The sequence below is a fragment of the Myodes glareolus genome, chromosome 9 (genome assembly GCF_982192425.1).
Source record: "Myodes glareolus chromosome 9, mMyoGla1.1, whole genome shotgun sequence".
In the NCBI taxonomy this organism is placed as follows: domain Eukaryota; kingdom Metazoa; phylum Chordata; class Mammalia; order Rodentia; family Cricetidae; genus Myodes; species Myodes glareolus.
In genome coordinates this window covers 26,860,419-26,872,596 of record NC_142034.1, presented here as the reverse complement: position 1 = coordinate 26,872,596, position 12,178 = coordinate 26,860,419, and the positions used below count along the sequence as shown (strand labels likewise).

The window sequence follows — 12,178 nt, the reverse complement described above, 5'->3', positions numbered from 1 at the left end:
CTTTTCTTTGAAGACCTCTAATCAGGGGAAGCCAAGATCCTTCCTTAATTATTACCCACCTTATGTTTGGAGACAGGGTCTCTCCCTGAATCTGGAGCTCAGCAATCAGTCTAGAGTGGCTGGCTAGTGAGCTCCAGGGATCTGCCTGTTTCTGCCCCTCCAGCCTTGGGGCTACAGACACATCCCTCTTGCCTGAGTGCTGAGGAGTCAAACTCAAGTCCTTATGCTTATGAGGAAAGCACTTTGCCGACTATCCATCTCCCCTGCCCCAAGGGTCAAGTTTTTACAATTTTTTCTTTTCTTTTCTTCCTTTCTTCTCCCTTCTTCCCTCCCTCATTTTCTCCCTCCCTCCCTTTCTCCCTCCCTTATTCACTCCCTCCCTCCCTCTCTTCCTTCCTTCCTTATAGGTAGGATCTCACTGTGTAATTCTGGTTGGTCTGTAACTTGCTATGTAGGACCCAGCTGGTTCCAAAATCACAGAGATCCACTTGCTTCTGCCTCCCAAGTGCTGGAATTAAAGGGCAGGGTCTCCTTACATAGCTCTGGTGTTCTAGAACTCGGCTATATAAACCGGGCTGGCCTTGAACTCACAGAGGTCCACCAGCCTCTGCCTCCCGAGTGTCATTGCTATTTTAATATTCTTTTTTTGAATGCTTACCTGAGAGGAGATTCCAGGCAGAGGATTGTGTGGTCCACTCTGCATGTGCTAGCTGCTATGATTCTGCATGTGCTAGCTGCTATGATTCTGCATGTGCTAGCTGCTATGATTCTGCATGTGCTAGCTCCTATGACTCTGCATGTGCTAGCTCCTATGACTCTGCATGTGCTAGCTGCTATGATTCTGCATGTGCTAGCTCCTATGATTCTGCATGTGCTAGCTCCTATGATTCTGCATGTGCTAGCTGCTATGATTCTGCATGTGCTAGCTGCTATGACTCTGCATTGCTAGCTCCTATGACTCTGCATGTGCTAGCTCCTATGACTCTGCATGTGCTAGCTCCTATGATTCTGCATGTGCTAGCTCCTATGACTCTGCATGTGCTAGCTCCTATGATTCTGCATGTGCTAGCTCCTATGATTCTGCATGTGCTAGCTCCTATGATTCTGCATGTGCTAGCTCCTATGATTTCCCCAAATATGAGAAACTCAGCTGCATAATTTGTGGTAGTGAGGGACTTCATTCATGCTCTTGCCTGGGGAACTACACACACACACACTTATACATACACACATATACATGTATTCTTACTTGAAATCCCTGTGACAAAGGTAAGTAAATAAATTGTTGGTTGTGGTGGTGCATACCTTTAATCCCAGCATTTGGGAGGCCAAGGTAGGTGGGTCTCTGAGTTTGAGGCCAGTCTGGTTTACAGAGTTGGTCTAGGACAGCCAAGGCTATACAAAGAAACCCTGCCTCGAAAAACCAAAAAGAAAAAAAAAAATCCTTGTGGTAATGCAATATTATGAAACTATCTCTTATATTCTAAGCTACTGGAATTTTGCTGAGCCTCACAGCCAAAGTTAATAATATACTTTGGCGTCACTTAAGACTGGTGTCCTACTGTGTACTTAGCCTGTTTGTTTAACCTTCCTTTAAGAGAACAATGCCAGTTATCCTTACTTGCCTTGGGTTTATCACACTCTGAGATTTTACACTCTAAATTTATGCATATCTTAGGTTATGTTGTTAGGTGTTAGGAATAATTTTTTTGGTTTTTTTCAAGACAGGGTTTCTCTGTATCTTTGGAGCCTGTCCTGGAACTAACTCTTGTAGACCAGGCTGGTCTCAAACTCACAGAGATCCGCCTGCCTCTGCCCCCCCCCCCCCCCCCGGAGTGCTGGGATTAAAGGCGTGCGCCACAACCTCCCGGTGTATTAGGAATAATTCTTAAGAGGAGTCTTTCCGCTGACGCAAATAATTCCAATCAGACCAAATTAGACCGAATAAAAGATGCCCACGTTTAATGCAGCACTCCCAGCTGGCACGGAGAAAGCATGGTGAGTGGAGAGAGAAAAGGGGAAAACCATGCAAAAGTCAGAGACCACTTGCTCCTTTTCTGGGCGGCAGCCTAAATGGCCTGTGGGAGTGGTCCACCGCTTGGAGGACTTTTTTGACCCTCCCTGGGGAGGGGTCACTGCTTGGTGGGCTTTTCCAGAGGTGGAGTTGGGACCAAGGCGACTCCCAGGGGAGGAAGCTTGAAATGGAGCTCCATTGGCGCCACAAGGATGAATGCCAGGGGCTGGGGTGACGCTTCCAACCCAAACATACACATTAGTTAAATTATGTAACTCTTCCATGCCCCAATCCAGACTATGTGTATGTGTCATTTGCTGAAAGCATCAAATACAGATTGGAAGCAATCTTCTAAAGCGAATATCCATCTACGGCTTTTGGTTGGTCAACAGTGATGTTTGTAGTGCTGCTTGTTGTCCTGGTCAGTTGGCATCAGCTGGAGCCAGTGACTCGATCCCTTACAAAACTCTGTTAAAGATTTCTGTAAAGTGTCCGTCATTCTTTCCCCATGTGATGCCTTCTGTGTTGTTCAATAACAGCAGAGTGCAGCCCTTTGTTAGGGACAGAAACAGACACAGGGACAGACGCACGCACAGGGACAGAGGAGGGAAGATGACACTGGGAGCATGAAACAGAGAAGCCAAACCTGGACTTGCTCTTGGTTAAGTGACTCTAAGAGGCAGTGCTTTTATTTCTTTCCCTAATGGGACACCAAAACATTGTTAGTGACTCTGTAAGATTTTAGACAATTCTGAAGCCATTTCTGACAATTCCAAACCCTCTCAGCCTCTGTGCCTCAGTGTTTCCCCTCCTCCCCTGGGAACCAAGGACCTAACAGCTACACATGCACGTACTCAGTTCCTGAACAATTACCCATATAGCTCTCCAGCCAGTTATTGATCATAATGGTCAAGGAACAACCCCTCTTGTTTCTATGGGGCCTTCTCCTTTAAAAGTAGACTGTACCAGCTAGTCGGGGTCTCTCGGCTTCCCGAGTGCTGAGGGACCCTGTCATGACAGAATTAATAAAATGCTCATGCTTTTGCATCGGCTGTGGTGTATGAGGTGGTCTCTGGGGGCGACTCCTTCTCGATTTGGACACTAGAGTTCAACAACTCCAAATTAATCACTAATGTGTTTAATTCATAAATCTCTATTAAAGAAATACTGTGTTTATTCAAATACTGTCAAAGCACATTTTTTGTTAATTCTGCTGACATCTTTCTCAGCTGCAGAGACTTTTAAACCAGACTCTGGAGTAAGTGGCTCCTTCCGCTTCCTGCCCAAGTCCCAAGTCTTAATTTCCCTTTTGTCCTGCTCTATAAGACCCCCACTGAAGAGAGGTCCCATTTCAGACACAGGAAGAAGGAATGTTGTACAGAAAAGCCAAGACGAATCTGGACCTAGTCTATTCTTATCTATTATTATCAAGTATATAATAAAGCCTCCATCACAACCACCAAAAGAGCTGGGTGGTGATGGCACACACCTTTAATCCCAACACTTGGGAGGTAGAGGTCTACAGAGTGAGTTCCAGGATAGCCAGGGCTACACAGAGAAACCCTGTCATGGGGGGGGGAAAGGACTGGATGTGGTGGCATATGCCTTTAAACCCAGTTCTGGGGAAGTAGTGAAAGACCCCTGGTGTCCTGAGACTCTCACTCAAGTCTCAGGACAACACGACCCCCCAAGAACTCATGAGAGATCGTCCTTGATGCAATCACACGAGGTTTATTGATAGGAACAAGCGCTGGGGCAGAGACTCATATCCCACGCAGGGGAGGAGTTTGACCCTGAGTAGCTGGGATAGGGGGTATTTAATGAAGAAACCACAACCCAAAGGGGGGTAGGAAGGGTATCATTGGAAAATTCTGAAAATACCAGTGATAATCCCCGTTTCTCAAGATGATAATCTAACTTTATGGTCAGCTAATTCCTGGAACAGAGTCACTGAACCGGCTAACCTAGATTTTTGGCTCTATTTTTCCTGCTAGAGGGGTCTGGATTTATCTGGGTCTTTCAGGAGAAGCAAGATGATTTCTGTGAGGTCAGCCTCATCTACAAAGTGAGTTCCAGGATAGCCAGTTATTACGTAGACCCTGTCTCAAAAAACAGAACAAAACAGAACACCAAAGGGAGATCTGCATCCCACACATTTATAATCTCAGCAGTTAGGATGCTGGGGCAGGAGGGTCGTGAGCTTCCGTTCATGCCAGCTGCGCAACACAGTGAGTTCCACGCTATCCCTCGTGAGACCCTCTCTCGGGACATTCTTATGATCCCAGTTTAGGAAGCTGAGGTAAAAAGATTACAAATCCCCGGGGGGTTGAGGATGTAGAAGAACTTCGCAGTAGCTGAATCAGTAGAGGCTCTTGAAGGGTGGGTGCCGGAAGAAGGCAAGAAGAGCTGTTTCCTCCTGGCTTACGTGGTCATTCCCTTCCATCGGGGATCCTCACACTGCAAAGCAATAAGCAAAGCTTTCTGGCTATACTTACGTTTACACTAACAACAGTGCAGCTATCACCACTCCCTGGCAGAAGGCAGGGACGACTGGCAGAACCACATCCTGAGCTGCCCCCCACTCCTCCTCCCTACATTCCAACTGCAAGTGACCTTAGGAAGTACTGTGGTAGCGTGAGGCGGCAGGAAGTTAGCTGAAGCAGGGCTGCATGATGCACGCCCCACGGGGTAACCAGCCACGATGGAGAGAGTTTATGGTCATTCAGTTAAGTAGCTCCCCTCACCCCTTGCTCTTATAAACAGGTCCAGTGAACTCATTAGCTCACCACACTGGACTTGTGCAGAAGAGTTCCTCTGTTCTGTCAATGACCCTCTACCTGGGGTAACTAGGTAAGGTAACTAGTCAGATATTAGCTAGTCATGGAGGAGGGAGCCTCCCAAACTCCCATCATTGGTTTTCCCACCGCCTATGTCTCTGATACACGTATGTGTAGCTTTGAGATGGTCTTGCTATGTAGCCCCGACTTTCTGGAACTCTCTGCGTAGCTGAGGATAACCCTGAGCTCCTGATCCTCATACCTCAACCCCACAAGTGCTGGGATTATAGACATGGGGCTTCACAGGAAGTTTCTGTATATATGTCCACCAGATACATGCCTGGTACCCCCCAGAGGCCGGAAGAGGGCATTGGATCCGGAAGGGGAGTTACAGGCAGTCAGCAGCATCCATATATCCAACATGGATGCTGGGCACATTCTTCAAGAGCAGCACATGCTTTAATTACTGGACCATTTCTCCAGTCCCCAACTCACTCATTTATTAATTGAAGCTTTTTTGTGGCATTGAATTTTTTTTTGAGTCCTTTATGTACCCTAATTCTCAATCCTTGTCAGGTGGACAGATAGCAGAGAGAGTCTCTGGCCAGTCAGTCTCTTCTTTCTGTTTGCCTTTGTTATGCAGAATCCTTTTAATCTTATAAATTCCCATTTATTCATTCACGTGATTATTTCCTGGGCTATTGTAGTACTTTTTGGAAAGTACACCCCTACACCCCTACCTACATCCTCTAGTATATTTTTGCTTTTTCTCTAGCAGCTTCCGAGTTTCAGATCTTCCATTGAAGTTTTTGATACGTTTTGCATTGATTTTTTTTTATTGATATCTACATTTTTCTCTGCTCCCCTTCCTCATTCAATCCTCCCCCAAGGTCTCCATGCTCCCAATTTACTCAGGAGATCTTGTCTTTTTCTACTTTCTACTTCCTATGTAGATTAGATCTATTTAAGTCTCTCTTAGTGTCCACATTATTGTCTAAGTTCTCTGGGATTGTGGTTTGTAGGCTGGCTCTCTTTGCTTTATGTTTAAAACCACCTATGAGTGGAGTGAGTACATGTGATAATTGTCTTTCTGTGTCTGGGTTACCTCACTCAAAATAATGTTTTCTAGCTCCATGCATTTGCCTGCAAAATTCAAGATGTTGTCATTTTTTTCTGCTGTGTAGTACTCCATTGTGTAAATGTACCACATTTTTCTTATCCATTCTTCAATCGAGGGGCATTTAGGTTGCTTCCAGGTTCTGGCTATGACAAACAAAGCTGCTATGAACTTGGCTGAGCACATGTCCTTCTGGCACGATTGAGCATCCTTTGGGTATATACCCAAAAGTGGTATTGTTGGGTCTTGAGGAAGGTTGTTTCCTAATTTTCTAAGAAATCACCACACTGACATCCAAAGGGGTTGTACCAGTTTGCATTTCCGGAACCAACAATGCAGAAGTGTTCCCTTTCTCCTACAACCTCTTCAGCATAAGTTGTCATCAGTGTTTTTGATCTTGGCCTGTAAGACTTTAAGACAATTCTGAAGCCATTTCTGAACCCTCTTAGCCTTCGTGCCTTAGTGCTTCCCCTCCTCCCCTGGGAACCAAGGACCTAACAGCTACACATGCACATACTCAGTTCCTGAACAATTACCCATCCACGTATGTTTTTACTCAGTCCCCTGGGAAACGAGGTCAAAATGACCTCTTACCTCATCTGATCTGATAATAGTTCTCCAGTCAATTATTGGTATTAGCCCTTTTCGAATAAGCCAATCATAATGGTCAAGGAACAACCCCTCTTGTTTCTATGGGGCCTTCTCCTTTAAAAGTAGACTTTACCAGCTATTCGAGGTCTCTCGGCTTCCTGAGTACTGAGAGACCCTTTCATGACAGAATTAATAAAATCCTCATGCTTTTGTATCGGCTGTGGTGTATGAGGTGGTCTCTGGGGGTGACTCCTTCTTGGTTTGGACACTAGAGTCCAACATTTGGTTCCCTGACCGGGAAACGAGTTGCTCCCAGACACACTCTAGACCCATTTGGAGGTATAAAGAAACGAGCTCATTTTTATATCTGTCTGTTTATGTATTGTGTTTCTGTTTCTGTGTAATTATGAATAAGTAATTTGAAAATTGTACTTGCGCAGGGTCTGTATTGAAACGGGGCTAAGGAAGGAGGCAGACGTGTCCTGAGATCCCTTGCCCTAGCCCTGAAAGACGTTTCATGGGCATTTACTGGAGGGAAGGGTGACCAGGTCGCCCTAGTCTCCAGGGGAGGCGTGATCCTCCATCTGTATTTTTGGATCTGCTGCCATGCGGCTTCTGATATTGAGTCTATGTCTGTCTTTTTGTTTTTATGTATTTTCAGTTCTGCATCAGAGTGGTGGTGAGAGCACCAGCTTCTGGTTTTGAGTTTGTGTCTGCTTCAATGTATTTTTGTTTTTGTATGTCAGTTTGTCTTTGTTAAAATCCACCTGCAGGAATTCAGAACCTGTCAATGGCCCCCTGGCCATCATCAGTTTCCCTGATTCCGAAAGCAGCCCCACCGCTGGAGGAGGCGATATGGTGGCTGTCCCTCCCTGAGCCCTTTGTCTTCTCTCTTTCCTGTACAGGAGCAAAAGAAACCCAGAATCCAGGCACCTCCAGTTCTTCCTGTTATCCAGCCAAGCATGGCAGACTTCTTCCTCCTCCTCCCCTGGAGGAAACACTTCGTTCCTGAGGAGCGCCGCTGGTCGGGCCCTAGCCCTGAAAACTTCATCACTCAGCATCTATGCTGGGACAGGGGAGGGACATCTGCTAGGGAGAGAGTGACCTCCCAAGCATTTCCCTTTCGCTCACTAGCAGGTCAATTACAATACTGCTTTTTTCTACCTCTAATCTTTACTTATAACCCTTCTTTTTCTTGGGATCCTCAGTCCGTGACCGGGCTTATAGAATCTGTTCTGGTTACCATCAGCCCACTTGGATGATTGCCAGCAGCTCTTACAGGTGCTCCTAACCACAAAGGGAAAACAGTGAGTTCTCTTTGAAGTTTAAAAGAATGTCCCAGGAGCTGACAGCAGACCAACCCAATCATGGAATGATAGAGGACGGGACGCCTACCCTCTGACTTGACCCAAATGGGACTTTAATACTCCAGCTGGAAGGGAGCAGCTCCGTCTTCAATGCCAGATTCTGATTGGTGGGTCTAAAAAGGGGGTTTGCAAAGCACCCCACTAATTTGCTAATTTGGCTAAGGTAAGAGCAGTAGTACAAAGGTCTGATAGCACTCCTGCAGGCAGATCGCCAAGGCAATGTAATGATGTCTTTTATAGGCCAGTCAGCATCAAACATTTGTAGCAAGTTGCAGAGAATGAAGGGACTGCAGAGATGCTCCCTCCAGGACTTAATAAAAGAAAAAAAATTAGGCAGATAGGGAGGCAGCAGAAGACGACAGCTGCAGAGACTGTGCACCTCAGACAGAGCAGCCCCTGAGTGGCCGAATACGGACTTAAGCTGCCACCACCTGGGCCGATTAAAAAAAAAAAAGCAATAAGGAGGAATGGCCCTACAGGACTTTGGGCTCGAGACACTTCCCAAAGCAGCTGCTGAGCAGGAGCGGTCGGAGAACGGCACCGGCCCGAATGCAGCAGACTACTTAAATGATGCTCTGCCCACCTGAGAGGCCTACGCAGCAGCCACAGTGACAGTACTGAAATTCCCCTGCTTTCTTATGCTCTGCACCCAGGTGTCTGATTCTGGGGTGTAGGGGGGGGGGGGAGAGGAGAGGAATTCCCTTTTGCTGTGTCTAAAACATTTGACTATGGACTGAGTATTCTATGTTATCAATGAACCACCTTATAAACTGTAGATCTGGAATCAAAAGCCTTTTTGTTTTCACTCCCCATGCTGTTTCCCCTGCAGGGAAAGCAGGCTGCTCTCAGCCTTTGCCACCTTGCTGGGCAAAGCCCCTGCAGACAACAATGAGCCAGGTGGGAGCAGCCCCAGGGTAGCAGGCGGGGCGGGCGCCAAGGGCGCTTCAGGCTGGAGAGGCTCAGGCAGGCTGATGGATGCCCCCACCTCACCAGAGTTTGGAACAGATCCAAGGCCAGCAGCGCAAATTCAGTGGCCCAGGAGGCGGAACTACAAGGAGCGGAGCCGAGAGCTAACCAGAGCCACACAACAAAGGGGGGCAAGGAATAGCAGTCAGAGTCCCTGGCTGGGAGAAGGCCGGGAAAAGGCCAAGGAGCCCGCATCCAGCGCTGCCACTGCCACTGTGGCAAGACCCCTCTGTCACCAGACTGAGCAGGAGGAATCCTGCACAGTCGAATAAGTGCAAGCCTCCTAGTCAATGGAGGAGGGCTTCAGAGAGGCAACAACTGGTGCCACCCCGATTAGGAGGGGCGGGGGACACGGAACTAACAGTCTTCTTAAAGGTACATCGGCCTTTTGATACGAACTACAGATGGCAGAGAAACTTTTTCTCACCATGACTAAGAAGATCAAAGAAGAAATCTTCCCAAGGTTTGGCCTGCCCAAGGTAATCGGAATTTATGGTAAAACTACCTTGTTGCCCAGAAAAGCCAGGACATGGGTAAGACTGGGGAAAATTACAGACCCCAGAGTTCAGGACAGGTAAAAAGGATAAATAATAAAAACTCTAAAACAAATGAAGCCTTAGAACTGGCATTGGAGACTGAGCACAGCTCCTCCCCCAGCCCTGTTCTATGTAGATCCAATATGGGGGACCTCCCCCACCCCTTGACTTCCTAAGACCACCTCATGACCCATCTGCTCACAAACCCATTCTGCAGGTGCGGTTGAAGGCTCTCCAGATCTCCAAGCCCCAGGCATAGAGACCCTTGACCACCCTGGCACTAGGAAATCTTGCATTTGTTCCAGAATTGACGCCTGGGGTATATCTGGAGGGACATGAAAAAAGGCGCAGCACCACACAGCCAGAACAGCAGCCGCCTGCTCATACCTGCAATCTATGTCTCCTCAAGCCCTTGCTTTGATACCCTTGCCCTCACCCCTGATTTCTGTGGATTAGTAGCAGGGCTAGCCTCCTGGGATATCCGAGATGCATATCCCCCACAGCTGCCCCTGGAGGCGGGCAAAACATTTTCCCCTGGAGGAAATATTCGGGTGCAGGGGTCCAGAACACAGATGCCAACTGGGAAAGCTAGATTTTTACACCTCCCCCACTTGTCTCCCAGGGGTGAACAATGGGACTGTCTCCATGGGTGTCGGGAAGGACTTGGGACATAAGATGAATACTATCTGACCAGAGCCTGCTGCTGCTGGCCGGATTAGACCCTCATAAAGGGGCCCTAAATAGTCTTGCTGCTCCCCGCTGGACTAAGTTACTCTCCCTGCTTCTCTGTTGGAACCTCCCAACGCCAGCCCGGGCACCCGGAAATCTCACACCCATTCCAGGTTGGCGATTCTGTGTACGTTTGGAGACAACGGTCCCAGAACCTTGAACCTTGCTGGAAGGCACCCTACCCCATGCTTCTTAAGACACCTACTGCCCTCAAAGTGGACGGTATTGCAGCCTGGATCCACGCATCTCACATCAAGCCTGCACCTCCACAGGATGACCCAGGACCTTCCAAATGAAAGCTTCAGTGTACCCAAAATCCTCTCAAGAAGGCCTGATTCTGCCAGGCTTGCTGATCTTTGCCCTGACATTTATACCTTAGGACTTAACCTGAACCCTGACTAACTTTGAGACTGGGCAAGCCTTAAGGCTAGCCACTGGAGTTCATCCCCTGAATACCTGGTTCCCCCAGCTAACTTTTGACCTATATGTTTTAGCAAAAGACTCTTGGGAGGATACTGAACAACCCCCCAGAAACTCTTGTTCTGCATGCAAATGATATATTTGTCTGGGGGGGGAAAGCAAACTCTGTAGTACAGGGGACCTAAAGTATTTTGTTATGCTGTCTGGGAATGTAAAACCAATGTCAATGTCTCCTGGTTGGGGGTTAGCAAAAAGGACTTAGTCTCTTTCACCCGTACCACACCAGGAAAATCTGAAATCACAATCACTTTCACTAAGGAGAAAAAAAAAAAAAAAAGAGCTAACAGGTTAACAGGCAATACTTGGGGTTTACAGTTGTATGATCCAGGAAGAAAAGACATAGGAATTCTGTTCACCCTACAAATTGTTATAACACCTCCCATGACCATAGTACTAGAGCCCAACCCGGTATTGCCTGACCAGGGCCAGCTAGCCCCTGCCGAGGTAGCCCCCCTTGCCAGGGCCCTGGGCCCCACTCCTAATGCTAAGAACCCTTCTGCAACCCCTGCTTCACTGCTGGCAACCTTTAATACAGGCCAGCGACTGTAATGGGAGCCTTTTTCTTTGCTAAATAATTCTGACCCCAGCTTGATACAATCTTGCTGGCTATGCCTGTCAGCAGGACCTCCCTATTATGAGAAGATAACCTCATCTGGCAGTTTGAACCACATCAGCTCTCATATGTCCTGCAATTGGGGACAAACCTAACTCTCCCAGCCTTCTCTCAGCCTTCGTGCCTTAGTGCTTCCCCTCCTCCCCTGGGAACCAAGGACCTAACAGCTACAAATACACATACTCAGTTCCTGAACAATTACCCATATACGTATGCTTTGACTCAGTACCCTGGGAAACGAGGTCAAAATGACCTCTTACCTCATCTGATCTGACAATAGTTCTCCAGTCAGTTATTGGTATTAGCCCTTTTCGAATAAGCCAATCATATTGGTCAAGGAACAACCCCTCTTGTTTCTATGGGGCCTTCTCCTTTAAAAGTAGACTGTACCAGCTATTCGAGGTCTCTCGGCTTCCCGAATGCTGAGAGACCCTGTCATGACAGAATTAATAAAATGCTCATGCTTTTGCATCGGCTGTGGTGTATGAGGTGGTCTCTGGGGGTGACTCCTTCTTGGTTTGGACACTAGAGTCCAACAGGCCATTCTTACTGGTGTAAGATGGAATCTCAGAGTTGTTTTGATTTGCATTTCTCTGATGACTAAGGATGTTGTACATTTCCTTAAGTGTCTTTCAGCCATTTTAGATTCTTCTGTTGAGAGTTCTCTGTTTAGGTCTGTACTCCATTTTTTTTATTGGATTATGTGATCTTTTGGTGTCCAATTTCTTGAGTTCTTTGTATATTTTGGAGATCAGACTTCTGTCTGATGATGGAGGAGGGTTATCTGTCTATTGTGTTATTTTCATTGGTCAATAAAGAGACTTCCTTGGCCCTTTGATAGGACAGAAAATTAGGTAGGCGGAGTAAACAGAACAGAATGCTGGGAAGAGAGCAATGAGGCAGACGCCATGGAGCCAGCCACCAGGTTAGACATGCTGAATCTTTTCCGGTAAGCCACCACCTCGTGGTGCTACACAGATTATTAGAA

General features: G+C 47.2%; 1 long non-coding RNA gene across 1 annotated transcript; it reads left to right on the top strand.

The window, feature by feature from the left end:
- The first annotated feature begins 6,664 nt into the window (after nucleotides 1-6,664).
- Nucleotides 6,665-11,659, top strand: LOC146893261 (uncharacterized). Its single transcript, XR_015738762.1, has 2 exons — nucleotides 6,665-6,838; nucleotides 7,405-11,659. It is a non-coding gene; the product is annotated as an uncharacterized LOC146893261 (long non-coding RNA).
- Nucleotides 11,660-12,178: the final 519 nt, after the last annotated feature.